Source organism: Terrapene carolina, unplaced genomic scaffold, assembly GCF_002925995.2.
Source record: "Terrapene carolina triunguis isolate 2854851 unplaced genomic scaffold, T_m_triunguis-2.0 Scaffold42, whole genome shotgun sequence".
NCBI classification, from domain to species: domain Eukaryota; kingdom Metazoa; phylum Chordata; order Testudines; family Emydidae; genus Terrapene; species Terrapene triunguis.
The window spans coordinates 5,275,103-5,288,150 of record NW_020664393.1 but is presented as its reverse complement, the minus strand read 5'-3'; the positions used below and the strand labels follow the sequence as shown (position 1 = coordinate 5,288,150).

The 13,048-nt window shown below is 46.2% G+C and overlaps 1 protein-coding gene across 1 annotated transcript in view; it reads right to left on the bottom strand.

The window, feature by feature from the left end:
- Positions 1 to 13,048, bottom strand: part of AK9 (adenylate kinase 9) — a 177,920-nt gene that overhangs the window by 120,198 nt on the left and 44,674 nt on the right. The gene's annotated exons all lie outside the window — the stretch shown is intronic.

Below are 13,048 nucleotides of genomic sequence, written 5' to 3'. Positions count from 1 at the left end.
ATAGGTTTCAGAGTAGCAGCCATGTTAGTCTGTATCCGCAAAAAGAACAGGAGTACTTGTGGCACCTTAGAGACTAACAAATTTATTAGAGCATAAGCTTTTGTGGGCTACAGCATCCGAAGAAGTGGGCTGTAGCCCACGAAAGCTTATGCTCTAATAAATTTGTTAGTCTCTAAGGTGCCACAAGTACTCCTGTTCTTTTTAAAAAAACATAGTAGATTTTGACTAGGTCACCAAAAAACACATGTCCAATCTAGGGATTCTGTCCCTGACAAATTTCAAGTTCTAGCACCTCAATGAGAAGAGTTAAAAATAATGAAAAATAATTTAAAAAATGTTTATAACGTCAAAAGGTGTATTCCCCCCACACCCGCCCACTGTCTCTTCAGTCTCAAAAGCTGCCGAACCATTTTGGCTCAAAGTTTCAGAAGCATTTCATTCTCAATCATAAACCAGACATGAAAAATAATAAAACCAAAAGATTGAAGTTTGAGTAAGTTATAAGTAACTGACAAAGGCCCTTTAGAATGCTAAATGCCTAGGGGGGAAGACGGTTACCTACCTTTCCATAACTGCTGTTCTTCAAGATGTGTTGAACATGTCTATTCCACTGTAGGTGTGCATGCAACTTGTGCACAGTTATCAGAGAATTTCCCTTCAGCAGTACCCACTGGGGAAGCGCGAGCGCCCTCTGGTCCCTGACGTCATTGCACGCAGATATAAAGGGCAATGTTGCCCCCAGACTCCGTCAGTTCCCAATGGAAAGACTCCAATAGAGAGGGGAAGGAGGACAGGTTGTGAAATGGACATGTGCAACATATCTTGAAGAACAGGTTATGGAAAGGTAGATAACAGTTTTTTCTTCAAGTGATTGCACATTTCCATTCCACTGTAGGTGACTCTATGCAATTCGAACTGGAAGTGGGCTTGGAGTCTACTTGAAGAAGGATTGTAGCACCACTTGTCCAAATCTGGCATCGTCTTTAGACTAATGAGAGATGGCATAGTGAGAAGCAAATGTATGGAGTGATGACCAGGTTGCCACCAGGTTGCTATCCTACAGATATCCAGAATGGGAATATAAGTGAGAGACTGCAGAAGTCACCTGAGACCTGGTCAAGTCGCCCATCAGTTTACACGGAGGTGCAACATCAGTCAATTGGTAGCATAAACCAATACAGATGAAAATCTAGGCAGAGATCCTCTGGGTGGAGACTGGGTGGCCCTTTACTCTATCTGAAATCACGATGAAGAGTTGAGATGAAGACCTGAATGGTCTAGTCCGATCCTGGTAAGAAGCAAAACTCTTCTAACATCTAGAATATGGAGTTTTTCCTTCTTTACTTGAATGCGGCTTTGGAAAGAAAGTTGGTAAAAAAAAATCACTTGATTATGTGAAATTTGGAAACCACTTTAGACAAGAATTTAGGGTGAGGTCAAAAGAAAACCTTGTCCCTAAAGAAAATTGTATAGGGAGGCTCTGATACTAAAGCCTGCAGCTCTTCTACTCTCCTGGGTGAGGTTATAGCAACCAAAAGCCACCTTCAGAGACAGGTGTAACAGAGAATAACTCACTAGCGACTTAGAAGGGGGACCCATCAATTTAGCAAGCACTAAATTCAAACCTCTATGTGGAACCAGGCAATGAACCTGAGGGTATAATATGAGCAAACCCTTTAGAAATCTGATGGGCATAGGATTTGAAAAAGTTGATCAGTTATCCACAGTAGGGTGGAAAACTGAAACAGCTGCCAGATGGACTCGGATGGAACTAACAGCGAGGATTAGCTCTTTCAAAAACTACAAATAGTCCAAGATACGGCAAATCGGAGCTTGAGCTAGGAGGATGCCTCTTTGTATGGACCAGATGCAGAATGTCTTCCATTTAGTAAGGCAAGTTGAATGTTTCCTGCTATTTAGTCACACTTCCTGCATCCTCTTAGAGTAAACTTGTTCTGAGGTTGTCAGCCATGACGCATCCTGCTGTCAGGCAGCAGGCGTGAAGGTTGGGATGAAGGAGGTGGGCTGTGGTCCTGGGAGATCATATCCACGTTTCTCGGGAGCAACAGTGGAAGTCTGATTGATAGGTTAGTAGAGTCGAAAACCAATGAGTTAAGAATAAGGTGAGTGGAATCTTGCTTGACTTTGGATAAGACTTTAGGCAGGAGCAGAATGGAGGGAAGGCATACACCAGGACTTTTGGCCAGGGCAGGAGGAAAGCATCTGTCAGCAAACCCAGGCTATGACCCACACGGGAGCAAAAAAAAAAAAAAAAAGACATTTTTTGTTTTCTCTTGTTGCAAATAGGTCCGCTTGGGGAGTTCTCCACCACTGGAAAATGGAACTGGACCATTCATGGTGACTTCCAAAAGACCTGCTCAGGCAGCCTGCCAGAGTATTTTGAACTTCCAGAAGATAAGCAGCTTTCAGGTTGATGGAACTGGCAATGCAGAAATTCCAAAGGATTGCCTCCTGGCATAACTTTGTCGATCGACACCCTCCCCCCACCCATTGCTTGTTTACATGGTTGATAAGCTGCTGTGTTCTCTAAGCGTACCAGCAAATTCCACTACCTGATATGTGGAAGGAACACCATGCAAGCCAGATGGATGGCCTGGAGCTCCCTGATATTTATATGGAGACTTAGATCCTGGGAAGACCAAAGGCCTTGACTCTGAATGGGACCTGAGTGAGCTCCCCAACCTAGATCTAATGCATCTTGTGACTAGGGTGAGAGTCTGCTGAGGAAGGGCAAAGGGAACTCTCTCGCAAACATTCATAGGTTCTACCAGCCGTCCAGGGAAGACAAGACCTGAGCAGTTACTTGAACCACCATGAGTATATGTTGACAGGCCAGTGAGTACACTGAGACTATCCAACTTTGTAGATCTCTAAGGTGTAGTCTGGCATGCTGCACCATGTAAATGCATGCTGCCATGTGTCCTAGAAGTTTGAGGCAGTTCCAAACTATGGTAACAGGGTGTACCTTTAGATCTAGAGCAATGACCTGCATTGTTTAGAACCATGGCTCTAACAGGAAAGCCCAGGTCTTTGTAGAGTCCAGGATTGCCCAGTGAATTCTATTCTTTGAACAAGGATGGATTTCTCTGTACTGATTAGAAGTGCCAACACATCAAAAGTGGTTTGAATAATGTCTACGTTGGAGAGTACCTGAGACTTGGTCTGGCATCTTACTAGGCAGTTGTCCAGATAAGGAAGAGAAAGTTATTCGCCTTGTGCAGTAATGGAGGTTCTTCTAGATGTGAGTCCCTGTGGGTGCTCCACTTTAGGTGTTGATGCACCCCTGCACTCATAACCAGAGATTTATGGTAGTAGTGCCCGGTTGGGTCGCACATGGACAGTCCCCATCTTGCGCTGGTTCAGGCAGTTAACTGGCGCTGTGTGACCAACACCCGCCCCCGTTCCTTCTCTTCTGCAGTCTGGTGATAGAACTCCAAAGCAGAGGGGAGGAGGGAGGGTAGTGGAGCACCCACAGGGACACACATCTTGAAGAACCTCCATTACTGCACAAGGTAAGTAACTTTCTCTTCTTCTTCAAGTGGTGTCCCTGTGGGTGCTTCACTACTCGCAGAGCAGTGCCCTTCGATGGAAGGAGGGGGCTTTGAAAGTCTGTGTGACCAAACAGGGTATCAAAAGATGCATGTTGTTGCAACACATAGTGCTGTGTAAATGTGTGTGATGAGGTCTAAGTTGCGGTCCTACAAATTTCTGCAATGGGAACATTGTTGAGAAATGCTATGGAGGCTGATAGACTTCTGGTAGAGTGAGTACGGATCCCCGTAGTGGGTTGTCATCATGTTGGAGATAACACAGTTTGATACAGTCTGATATCCATTTGGATAGCCATTGTTTGGAAATGGTGTTGCCTTTTGATCGTTTGGTGATTGAAATGAACAGTTTTGGAGACTTGCAAAAAGATTTTGTTCTATGGATCTAAAAGGCTATAGCCTTGTAGACATCCAATGAGGGTAGTCTAGATTGTCATCTGTCCGTATGTGGTTTCGGAAAAAATGTCGGTAAGTATTGTGACAAAGTTCCTCCTCTATCTTGGTGGGTCTGCAGCTTATTGGCGGATTTTTCTTGCCTTAGAGATTCACCATGTGGGTTGGGAAACAGCCCAGAGACATTCCCCTCTGGTAGAACCCACAGTCCAGGTCAATTGGGAGGTTTGGGGGAAACCCGGTCCCGCCCTCTAATCTGGGTTCCAGCCCAGGGCCCTGTGGATGGCAGCTGTCTAGAGTGCCTCCTGGAACAGCTGCACGACAGCTACAACTCCCTGGGCTACTTCCCCATAGCCTCCTCCCAACACCTTCTTTATCCTCACCACAGGATCTTCCTCCTGATGTCTGTTAATGCTTGTACTCCTCAGTCCTCCAGCAGCACGTCCTCTCACTCCCAGCTCCTTACGCACACACTGGAGTGAGAGCCTTTTTATACCAGGTGTCCTGATTAGCCAGTCTGTCCTAATTGATTCTAGCAGCTTCTTCTTCATTGGCTCCAGGTGTCCTAATTAGCCTGCCTGCCTTAACTGGTTCCAGCAAGTTCCTGCTTGTTCTGGAACTGCCCCTGTTACTTTACCCAGGGAAAAGGGATCTACTTAATCTGGAACTAATATAGCTGCCTTCTATCACTCTTCTGTAGCCATCTGGTCTGACCCTGTCACAGTATATAGGCTGGTTAATTGAAAGGATGAGATAACCTTAGGTAAAAACTTAGTATGTGGTCTGAAAGATACTTTATCTTTGAAAAGGATTGTATAAGGTGGGTCTGTCATGAGAGCTGCTAGTTCCCACACTCTCCTGGCAGATATAATGGCCACTAGGAATACAACCTTCATAGAGAGGTGTAGTAAGGAGCATGTAGCCATGGGCTCAAAAGGGGGCCGGTGAGGGTGTGGAGGACTAAGTTGAGGTCCCATGGCGGGTTAGGGTTCCTAACTTCTGGACAGGAGGTGGAGAGACCGTTTAGGAAACATTTAGTAAGCATATGCGTGAAAACAGAGAATCCATCAACTTTATGATGAAATGTCATGAAGGCTGACAGATATACATGGATCGAACTCATGGAGAGGCCCATTTGTTTGAGTTCCAGTAAGTAATCTAAAATAAGAGGTAAGGGGGCTGACAGAGATGTAGTCTGTTTGCGTTGGCACCATGAGTCAAATCACTTCCACTTATGTACGTATGTGAGTCGGGGTAGTTGTCCTACGGCTGTTTAATAATGTTTTGTACCTCTGAGGAACGTGTCATTTCAGATTCTGAGAGCCATGTAGTAACCAGGCTTTGAGATGAAGTCTTTGGGGATCCGGATGGATGACGCGACCTGTGTCCTGCGATAGAAGCCAAGGCAGAAGCAGGTGTGTGTGTGGTGGACAGACTGCCATGTGGAGAAGGTAAGGGTACCACGTTTGTTGCGTCCATGTGGGGGTTATTAGGATCACTCTGGATCCGTCTGGTTTTATCTTGCGGAGTACATGGGAGAGGGGTGCAAGGAAAAGTGTATAGGAGGGGAGTGTTTCACTTGATGAGGAAGGCATTGCCTAGACAGTGTCAACCAAGTCCTGCTCTGGAGCAGAATGGAGGCATTTGGAGTTTTATGTGGTTGCAAAGAGTACCCCTATTGTTTGGTACCCCCACATCTGAAAAATATCTAGGATTACCCACGTATTCAACTCCCATTAGTGGTCTCGATAAAACTTCCTGCTCAGGGTATCTGCTGTGATGTTTCAGCAGCCAGGTAGGTATGATGCTATAACATGGACGTTATGTTTGATGCATCATTGCCAAAGATGCATGGCTTCTACACATAAGGAGTGCAATCGCGCTCCCCCTTATCTGTTTATGTAGAACATACAAGCTACATTGTCTGTAAAAATCTGTACCGATTTGTTTTTGATTAGTGGTAGGAAGTGAGAACAGCTTGTAGTTCCAGCTGGTTGATATGAAGATGGGACTCTGCCGTAGACCATTGGCCCTGTATAGTGTGTGTTTTCAGATGTGCCCCCCAGCCTAGGAGGGAAGCGTCCATGGCGATGGTGAGCGATAGTGGATTCTGTAGGAATGGCACCCCCCCCTGCTGACATTGTCTGGATTGGTCAACCTTAAAAGGGAATCCTGGACTGTATTGGGCATGATGATGAGCTTGTTTATGTTGTGCCTATGTGGGACATAATTTGTCCAGAGCCAGGCTTGTAGATACTGCATGTGTAGTCTTGCATGTCAGACAACGAAGGTCGTGGCAGCCATGTAGCCTAGGATTTGTAGGCAAGTTCTGTCAGACACTTGCGGGCTGTTTTGCACTGTTGAGATCAAGGCAGTTAAAGTCAGAAAGTGTTTTGTTGGTAGGGAGGCAGTTGCTTCGAGGGAGTTGAGGTCTGCTCCAGTGAATTCCAGGCATTGGACAGGTATTAGAATATAATTTTGTATGCTTATGTGAAGTCCTAAGGTGGTGAACATATTTATTGTACATTGGGTGGTGTCTGTAGCTGTGTGTAGTGTTGATGCTTTCAGCAGACAGTCATCTAAGTAGGGGAATATCATGATTCCCTCTCCGCGTAGATAGGCAGCTACTATGGCTAGTACCTTTGAAAATACCCAAGGCGTAGTGGAAAGGCTGAAGGGTAGAACGTTGTACTGGAAATGGTCCTGTGCTATTGTAAACTGTAGGAATTTCCGATGGGAGGAATGGATGGATATGAGAAAGTATGCGTCCTGGAGGTTGAGGGTTGAGAACCAGTCCCCGCTCTCTAATGCTGGGATTATGGTGCTTAGTGTGATCATTCTGAATCACTGTGTTTTCACAAACTTGTTGAGTCACCCGAGATTGAGAATAGGTCTCCAACCTCCTGTTTTTTTCTGTGTGAGAAAGTAGTGGGAATAGAACCCCTTCCCTCTGTACTTGATTGGTATGGGTTCTACTGTTCCCAGAGATATGAGATGGTTTACCTCTTCTCACAGAAGATGTTCGTGAGGGGGTCCCTGAAGAGGGACGGTGAAGTGGGATAGGTAGGGGGTTTGGAGGTAAGGGGGATGGAGTAACCATTTGATTATTTCTACCCATCTGTCCATGGTAATGTACTGCCAGATTGGGTAGAATGGAAGTAGGCATTTTCCAAAAGTCTTGCCAGTTGTAGATGGTGTCAGCATTGAGAGAGATGGGATTCTCGAGCCCTCGACCAAGGTTTCAAATCTGTTGTCTAAAGGTTGATGGCTGAGAGATAGTAGTCAAAGGAGTGGATTGCCGTCTCCTCAAAGTTTTGTTTCCACCTCTGTTGGTCATAGTATCTATTGCGTTGTGTGTACAGAGGGGGTCGGAATCTTTGAGGAGTTTGATAATTGCTCTGCCATCTATTGTTCTTAGGTGTGTGGATGCCCAGAGATCGCAACGTGGCCTTTGAGTCTTTCAAAGTGTGCAGTGACTCATCCGTTTTGTCCGCAGAGTTTGGAGCCTTCAAATGGTAAGTTCTCTACGGTGGACTGTACTGGCTTTGGAAAATCGGATAGATGAAGCCAGGAGGCTCTCTTCATAATGACCGCTGTTGCTATGGATCTCGATGCAGCTTGTAGCGCTATTCTGGTGATGAGGTGGCCCTCTGTGATGAGTGCTTTGTACTGCTCTTTTTTGTTTTCTGGAATAAAGTTAATACATTCAGAGAGATTTGCATAATTATTGTGATTTTTCCAATAGGGCCACATAGTTGGCAATTCTTAATTGTAAGGTTGCAGCCAAATATGCTTTGTGGCCAAACGGGATGAGCCGTTTCCAGTCCTTGTCATATGGGGTGTTTCTGTAGTATTGTTGTCTACCCCATTCGGAATTTTGTTTTCTTTTGGTACTTGTTTAACAGCCTTAGATCTAAAATAGGTCTGAGATGCCACTTTGCCTTTGCATATAGGAAGTAAAGGGAATAAAATCCCTTCCCTCTGAACAACATAGGAACTTTCTGTATGGCCACCATGAGGAGTAGAGACTGACTCTCCTGAAGTAGCATGCTCTCAAGAGAGTGGTCCCTGAAGAGGGATGGGGAAAGAGGGTGGAAGTGGGGAACAGAAATACATTGAAGGGTGTATCCCAGTTCAACTGTGCTTAAGACCCACTGATCCATGGTGATGCAGGTGCAAGCACTTAGAAAGTGGGATAGATGGTTGGCTAAAACTGGGGTGGGGAAAGATGGCACTGTAGGGAGTAGCATAATGCTCTCGACTGAGAGGTCAAAAAATTGTTTAGATGACCCAGTTTGTCTAGAAGAAATGGCAGCTGCAAAGGAGGGTGGAGGAGAAGGATGCCTCTTGTAACTTCTGCCCCCTCTTTTTTGACAGGTCTTGAGAATGTGGCACGAATGTTACCTGCACACTCTAGGGCACCCCACCTTTACCCTTCCGTGAGCTCAAAGTGTAACCCAGTTAATTTAGGCACCCCCACCTTACGGCTCTGGGTGAAAGGCACCTACCTTTACCCAGTTCCTAGGGCTCAGGGCCACCCTTACCCAGTCCCTAGGGCTCATGAGGTAATCTCCCGCGGTTTTGCTGAGCATTTTACCAGTGAAAGAGCCTTACACAGTAATATCCTTAACCTCAGTTTATTAACAGTTACCAAAACAGAATACACACGCTAAATATACAATGCTCACCACTCCCAGTAAGGCAGATGGACTTTTCCTGATGGCCAGTCCAGACCAGATTATCCAGGGGTCCAGCTTCTGCACAACATAGCTGGCAGGGTGTTGAGTTCTGGCAGCTCTGGTCTTGGGCTGTGTCCTGGAGTTAGGTTCCAAAGAACTTCCTTTTGGACCCCAGTTTATATAGTTAAACGTGAGTCCTGCTTAGCTATACCGTAACAATCATTTTAAACTAAAGTACTACAAAACAGTATTTTTCACCAATCCTAACCCATTATGAAACAATTATTTAACCAATCGTATCCCACCACCTTAGCTGATTTAAATCTTGCAAAGTTAGTTATGCAACAGACAGAAACAATCAAAGAATCAGACAGAAACCATACAGATAAACAATGGAGAAATAGGGACCATAAAAGCAAAACAATAAAGAAGTATAGATTTCACAAGCACAACTGTTGATAAGTGATTCCTTGCGAGACAGGATGCTATCAAACAAAGTTTTCTTTAACCATTGTGACAAAGCTCTGTCCTTGTCTCCATGGGTCCCACTTTTCCTGGCAGATTTTGCTAGCCTCAGAGGCTCACTGTGACCCTCCACGTAGCCCTTCTCTCTCTAGAGGCAAGGGTCACAGCCTACTGAGCCATTTTCATCATAAGCCAGCGAGGGAGGTGAGGAGAAACTATCCTCCCTTGCACAGTCACTGTTGTCTCCCAGTCTCAGTGATTAATCGGGGGAAGGGGGAGCAAAGGGGGAAGCCCGGGCCTGCCCTCTACTCTGGGCTCCAGCCCAGGGACCCTAATAGTATCAGCTATGGTAGCTGACCTTTTAGAAACGGGATACGTACAACTCCCTAGGCTTCTTCCCCACAGCAGCCCCCACTTCCTCAAGCTCCACTTCACCCTTACCTCAGGGCCTCCTTCCTTGTGCCTGATATGGTGTGTACTGCTCAGTCTCTCCAACAGCACAACTTCCTCCCACAGCTCCTGACACGCGTGCCCACCTGACTAACTGGGAGGTTTTTAACTAGTTTCAGCCAGCCCCTGATTGGCTTCAGGTGTCCCAATCAACCTAGCTGTCTCCACTGCTTTCTGGAAGGATCTTAATTGGCCCCAGGTGTCTTGATTAACCTGGAGCAACTGCCATTTGGTTACCATGGTAACAGGGATTTGTTTAGCCTGGGGCTAACATACTTGTTTCTCACTGCTTTCCTATAGCCATCTGGCCTTGCCCCGTCACACCATCTTAAGATGGGTTTCTTTATCTGGTGATGGTGGGTACTATTAGGACAAGAGCACCTTCTTAACAGCTCAATATTATATTGTTTTGATGCAATTTAGATGGAATGTGAGGATGTGACTCTCTGCTTCTTAGCTTATGGTTGCTGCTGCTTACTGCAGAAAAAAGCCTCAGAACTTACAGAAGGTCTGAAGCTGGTGGGAATGCTGTGGGCTCTCTTTTTGCTGCTAGTCTATAGATCCCCACAGACTTAAGGGTTGCCCTTGAATCCTTAAGACTATAAAGCGTCTCTTCTATTTTATTGGAAAACAGTAAGGGACTTTCAAAAAGAAGGTCTTGAATTGTTTGTTACACTTCTTAGGGAAGGCTGATGACTGCTGCCAAAATGAACACTGCATAGTGATGGAGGAAGCCATAGCTCGAGCTGCAATCTGCCTCATCCAGGTTTGCCTGCAACATTGTCAAGGCAACTAATTTGTCCTCCTCCACTATTACAGAGAACTCCTGCTTTGTCTCACCATGAGGCTTGTCTTTGAACTTCAGGATATTATCCCATAGGCTGAAATTGTAGTGCCCGAGAAGAGCTTGCTGGCTCGCAATCCTAAGCTGTAAACTCCCTGCAGAATAAAAAGTTTCCTGCCAAAAAGGTCTAGCTTATTTGCTTCCTTTCCCTTTGGAGTAAGAAGCCTAGAGTCCCTGCCTCTCTTTTTCACTGGCAGCAGCAATCACCAGGAAGCCCGAGGAGGGTGGTTGTAGAAATGGATCCCTGTAAAGGAACATAATAGCTCTTCTCCACCCTTTTAGCAGTTGGAGGCAGGGAAGAAGGGGTCTGCTATAAAATCCTGACAGATTCCAGATTCCCCCTTAGAGGGTCCTTCCGAGGCAAAAATGTCCATGAGCCTGTGTGACCTTTCCTGTACCTCTTCTGTTTGGATATCCAGAACTGCTGCGACCCTCCTCAACAAATCTGGATGAGCTCTGAAATCATCAGGAGGGGGAGAGGTAGACTCATTCACTCTGCCTCATCAGGTGATGTAGAAGAATAGGCTAAGTGTGTTGAGAAGGTCGCTCCTCCAATTCCTCTAAAGAAGAGTACTGAGCATGTGTTTCCATCTGCATGGTACTGGTCTTAGTACCAGGTGCAGGGCCGGCTCCAGGTTTTCTGCCATCCCAAGCGGCAAAAAAAAAAAAAAAAAAGTCGCGGCAGCACGATTGTGCTGCTCCACTCTTCGGTGGCAATTCGGCGGCAGGTCCTTCGCTCCGAGAGGTACTGAGGGACCCGCTGCCGAATTGCCGCTGAAGACCCGTATGTGATGCCCCAATAGCGGCTGGAGTGCCGCTCCTTGGTATTGGCCGCCCCAAGCACCTGCTTCTTTAACTGGTGCCTGGAGCCGGCCCTGACCAGGGGAGAGAAGATGATGACCTCCCTGCAGATGCTCCTGGTGCCTAGCTGAGGTAGAAAGGTGGGAAGGGAGCAGAGAGGCTCTCTAATGTGGAGGGAAGACCTCAGGGGTCCAACAGGGCCATTGGTACTGAGGTAGGACCCAGCTACGTGAGGCCACTGGCTCTTAGAGTGCTGAGGCTGTGATTGGTACCACGGCAGGCAGGCATCCCACTGGAGCTACTGTGCATGCTTGGGGCAATAAAGGTTCAGCTTCAGAGTCTGATGAGGAGCCCCCTTCCGCACACCATGGGGGAACTGACCTGTCAGTACCTGAGAGCCAAGCTCTGAGTCTGGAGAAGGGGATACTGGTAATATCATTGCTGGCTTGCCTCTAGATGGAATCCTATTCAGAGGTGCCCTGAGAGAAGAAGTGGTCGGTACTCAACAGTGCTCTGGGGCTGGACTTTGGATGGTAGAAGTGTGTAGTTCCAATCCAACTGTGTGAGATTCCTGAATTGCAGGAAAAGACGGCACTGACAGGTTATGGATATCCCTGGCTACCTCAAAAACCTCAGGTGTTGACAGCACAGGAAAGGGGTCCTGTGTCTGCAGTACCGAAAGGTATGCTAGGTCATTCAGAGATTGGTCTCAATGGACCCTTTCTGGGTTCTGGAGTCAGCAATTCCTCCTGGCTTATAGAGTGCTTCTGGGGGTGCGACTTCTTTGAGCACCCCTCTGAGTCCTTGCGTCAACTCAGAGCCTTTGTAGTAGACTTGGAAGGCCCCCACTACTGAGTCTTTAAGAAACTTATGCAGTATCTTCTTAGGCACCAGTGATGTGGATCTACCTGTGGACTCCGTCAGATCAAGTCTAGCACTCCTGACTGACTTGGATGTTCTTGGTACCCATACAGAGTGGAAAAGTTCCAACAGTGGATGAAGCATAGACTCCCTAAGCTGGTACTCAAGTCAGGCAGCCCTGTCCATTTTCGAGAAGTGTTTGAAACTGCTACAAATGTGACATTTGTCACTTATCTGAGCATCTCCCAGACACTTAAGTCAGCTGGGGTGTGGGTCACTCACAGCATAGACCTGTTACATGAACAACAGGCCTTAAAGCCAGGAGAACAGGGCATTAGTTTGGTACCAAACTGGGTACTCAACTGGGCATTGGTAACCCTACACTAAAAAAATACTAATCTATACTTATTCTTATAACTAACTATTTACAGATATCCTACAGATATACTAAAACCTAACACTACAGGTATTATATGCACTAAGGATGGGAAGATAAGTAGATACAAAGATCACATCTCCAACAACAACAACCACCATCGCTAGAAGTAGGAAGGAACAGAGAGGGGTTGGGGACAGCGTGGCCCTTGATACCTGTGTGCAGTGGTACGAGGCAACAGAGGCCCAACGGGTACAGCTGAGGGAAAAATCTCTGACAACTGTGCACAAGGCTCGCGCACATGTACAGTGCAATGGACATGTGCAATCACTCCAAGAAGAACACAAATTCTAGCTGTTTCTATGCATTCCATCTATAGTACATACTGTACATTAATTTCCATCGTCAGTAATTTTAATATGATGATAAATCTGTAAATTCTGAGGTGTCCTATGTATCACCGAGGGCCTGATTGGTTCCACCATCCTTACTCAACATAATGGAGGGTTGCTGAAATGGGCCCTGAGTTCTTATATTAGATAAAGCTCCCACTATTTAATCACATATCTCATATAAAATTGCTTACATGTCTTACAACACATGCAAGTAG